The sequence below is a fragment of the Macrotis lagotis genome, chromosome X (assembly GCF_037893015.1).
Source record: "Macrotis lagotis isolate mMagLag1 chromosome X, bilby.v1.9.chrom.fasta, whole genome shotgun sequence".
Lineage (NCBI taxonomy): Eukaryota > Metazoa > Chordata > Mammalia > Peramelemorphia > Peramelidae > Macrotis > Macrotis lagotis.
The window spans coordinates 502,924,032-502,928,471 of record NC_133666.1 but is presented as its reverse complement, the minus strand read 5'-3'; the positions used below and the strand labels follow the sequence as shown (position 1 = coordinate 502,928,471).

Here is a 4,440-nt window from a genome sequence, read left to right as displayed (position 1 = left end):
TGGAGAAGAGGGTGGACTGTCGGGGAGAGTGGTCAGATATAATACATTTTCTTTTTTACTTCTTGTAAGGGACTGGGATTGGATGGCCTGTCCGGGACCACAGGGCTGGGTGGTTGCTGGGCCTTAGGGGTGTTATGGGGGCTCGGGGCCTCTTGGCCCCAGGGCCAGTGATCAGTCTGCTGCACCACTCAGCTACCCTACAGCACATTTAAGAAGAGGGACAGAGTGAAACGAAAGAGAAAATATAGTACATGAGTAAGTACAAATGGAGAGAGTTGCGATCAGCAATGGCAACAGTGGAAAAATATGGAAGTAGCTTTTGTGTTGGACTTATAATAAAGAATGTGTTCCACCCTTTTCAGAGCTGGTGATGTTGGAACACAGTCTGAAGCACATTTATTCTTATTATTTTTTGCGGGGGGGGGGGGGGGTTGCAGGGCAAATGGGGTTGGGTGGCTTGCCCAGGGCCACACAGCTGGGTGGTTGTTATTGGGTGTCTGAGGCTGGATTTCAGCCTGGGTGCTCCAGGCTCCAGGGCCAGTGCTCTCTGTCCAGTGCACCACCTAGCCACCCTTATTATTATTATTTATTTTTTAATTTTAATTTTTTCTTTGCTTTATTGCTCATGAGGGTCCATATTTTTTTGGGGGGAGGGGTATTATGTTTACTCTTAAGAATATTTTAGTAATGTATAAAAAACATCATTTGTACAAAAAATTAATATTTTAAAAAATGAAAATTCTATATGGTTAATACTTTAGATGCTAGAATGCATGTCTCCCTTAAGAAATAAAGCATCAGATTTATCCAGAAAAAAACTACAAATTGGTATGGTTTTTAAATGTGGTTTTAATATAGTTTAACTTATGTGGAATATTAAAGGGAATTGGTTTTGATGATTCATTGCCTTCTACTATTTTTCAGGGAGTTTAACATAATACAGTCTAGATAGATAAATGGTTAGCAGTCCAAATGAATTTTTTTGCTTTCTAGAACCTGATATTCAGATAAATATTTGAATGTGAGAAAGTATCAATGTCAATTGTTCATGTCCTATTAAGAATACCTATTTTAACTAAATATAAATTGAAAAGTAATCTTATAAAGTGTTTTTCTTGGAAGATAGACAGATGAAGACAAGCTGAACTGCAGTCTCCTAGCCTCAGAGTACTTTTATGCCTGTTGCCTCAGGTTTTTCTCCTACCATTGAACTGATACCACATGGTGTTGACTTGAACCTAAAAGAAGATAGTACTGTGGTTGGATTTGTGAATGAAGAGAAAAGACACATTGTGGATAATGGTGAACAAGAGACTTCATGTTCTGCAGAAGAGACTTCAATAGAAGCACAGAAAAGTAAGTTCAATCCAGAAGAAAATAAGAGAGTATTTAGTGACTTGCCCTGACCTAAGAATGCCTAGTTATGGTTCAACAAATAGCATTAGCTACTACTATAAAACTTTCTCTTTATAAATAAGATATAGTATGAATGAAATGTTATCTAAAACTATTTCAGAAAAATATCCCTGCAGAATTTTATCTGAGCTAGCTATGGCTTTGAACTAAGAGAGTACTGTTTTTCAGAAAATGAATGAAGCAGCAACCAAACTTCAAGTCTGTTGGAGAGTATTCTTTGCAAGAAAACATATCCTTCAAACAAAAGAAGCACTATTTTAAATTTGGCTGCGTAGAATGCAAGAGCACATTATTTACTTAACCGGTGAAATACAGAGGTAGGCCAGAAATTTTGTTTCATATCTTTCTATCAGTCTGAAAAATGAATCCTTATAGCCAAGATTCCAGACATTATGCATTTTTGGTTGCTAGGAACTTCTCCATGGGCCTTTTAGGGAACTTCTATTTGTTTTCAGATATGATATATTAGGAAATGATAAAATATTTTAAAGAAGTAATGTGAGTGGAAATATAGAGAATAAAGAAATTTAAAAAGAACTATTAAGTAATAGGATTCAGAGAAAAAGGAATGTTCAAAAAATGGCAAAAGATTAGAATTTTTCAGGCACTAAATGTAGTTAAAAGTTATTTTGGATTCAATCTTTATTAAATTCTTTGGCCCAGGATAAACAGTAGAATTTTTAATAATCTATGTTGAAAAGTAATGAAAGAATTTATTTAAAATTGTCAATTTCCATTTCTATCTAGCATGTTATCAAATAATGTTTCCTATATAAATATAACATGAAATACATGAAAATTAACTGTATTTGGGTAAATTAAATTCATAATTTGTTAATTTCCATTCTTTCATGATGATTACCTTTATTTAATTTTCAGCTGAGAAAATGCAGTTTATTTTTAAGAGAACAAATTATAGATATTAGCACTTCTTTTTCATTTTTGAAAATAGATTGTTGAGTCCACCTGAACCTGAGAATATCAGAGAAATATATAATTGCTTATATCTTCTACAGTCTACTTGCCAAAAAACAAAGAGAACCTTTTTAATTAAACCTTGTTTTGTTCTATGACTAACATTCCTGTTGATCTTGGCAATCTTATATAAAAATGGATTGTGACTTATAGTGTTTATCTAGTGTCTACAATTTATTCAAACATCTCAACTTATTTTATTACTGAAACTTATTCTAACAATTATTCTTTAGGTGATCATATTATAAGGTGAAAAACAATTTTGCTAGATTCCAGCAAATTCATTTTGCAAGAGTAATATTGAATATAGGAAGGAACTTATCCCTAAATAGAGACAGAGCTGAATTGAAGTTAGAAAGACCTGGGTTCATATTTCAATCATGCATGTGCTAACGATGTGGTCTAGGCTACTTCTCAACCCCTCAGGCAATTTGAATTCAAATTGCAGAAGAACAGCTGATTCACCTTGGCAGATGGAGTCCCTGATACCTGTGAAATTACAGGTCTGTCCGTAAAAAATATGGTTAGGACAGTCTGCTTTATTTACATCAGTAATTAATACATATTGTTTTATTACAGGTTGAAAAAAGAAAGAAATGAAGAATATATGCAGAAACTTGTGCAAAAGGAGGCTGTCAAATTTCTTTGGGATCAAGTAAACACAGATATAAAAATAAAGGAAAGATAAAAGAAGTTTTTTAATTTCTTTATAGATGACAATGTTCTTTATAAAATAAACACAGTTGAACTTTTTTTACATGTTTTCAGGTCCATCTTTAGCCCACTGAACACAATGCCAAAAGTCTTTGTCTGATATATACATACATACATACATATATATATATATATATATATATATATAGTTTTTGCAAGGCAGTGGGGTTAAGTGATTTTCCCAATGTCATAAGGCTAGGTAATTATTAAGTATATGAACTTGGATTTGAACTCAGGACCTCCCGACTCCAGGGCCGGTGCTCTATCCACTGTGCCACCTAGCTGCCCGCCTTTATATTTTTTAAGAATCCCTTGTACCTTATATGATTATCTGAAACATCTTCCATTGTAAAGTATTTATAATTATTTTACAACAGAGATAAACTTTCATAATATTATCACTTATTTATAAAACATATTATAAATAAAACAACATTTTATCATTTATAATGAGACCGTATTAATGAAGCTGTATCTTGTGGTTTTCAGATAAGATCCCTACAAAACTGGCAACTTTCAGTGAACCACTACTTCAATTCTGTCTGGCAAAATCATAATCCTGTGTCAAATTCTGTACCATTCAAGCCTTCTCCACTAAATAAAGATCCCTCTTCTGCTGATAATTCTCACTGGTTTATTTTAGATACCAAAGATCCCCCTGAGGAACCCCTCCTACAGTTTCCAGATTCTGATTTTCATTCCTCTCTTACATATCAGTTGCAAATTTCTCATGATTTTGAAATAAATTCTACAGAAGAAAACAAGAATTTTACAATAGATAATTCCATAGAGACAGATGTTATAATAATTCATATATAGAAGATACTCATGAAGATCAGAGTGAAAGGAGTCAAGGTAGCTCTAACAGTAAACACAATGGTAATCTCTTACTTGATTATTTAATATCAGTTCAACAGCTTAATAATGCTAAGATGATAAATACTAGTAATGAAAGGAAAGCTAGTAAGCTTCATTCAGCTCTACCCCTGGAAAACCCAAGTTCTTTAACTAATATTGCCTCTGTAGACATGTACCATGACACAGCTACCACCTTGCAAAATGAAATCATCCAGATGCCTGAATTCTTCACATTGGCATTGCTGTGTAGCTTTCATGAAAAACTATAGAATCTACCTGACTTTCTACTTAAAAATTGTGTGTTTGGTTTGTTTTTTGTGTGTTTATGTGGGCCTAATTTTGTTTTCATGTCTGTTTTCTAATTTACTATGTATTTAGAAATCTGTTTATCTTTCATTTTCTGGACTGTAAATCCCAAACTAAAGTTTAATTTAATAACATTTTGTTAAATCTTAAGTCTTCAAATACTTCAATACT

The 4,440-nt window shown here is 33.1% G+C and overlaps 1 pseudogene; it reads left to right on the top strand.

Annotated features, from left to right (window-relative positions):
* The first annotated feature begins 1,485 nt into the window (after positions 1 to 1,485).
* Positions 1,486 to 4,232, top strand: LOC141499310 (centrosomal protein of 97 kDa-like; annotated as a pseudogene).
* The last annotated feature ends 208 nt before the right edge of the window (positions 4,233 to 4,440 follow it).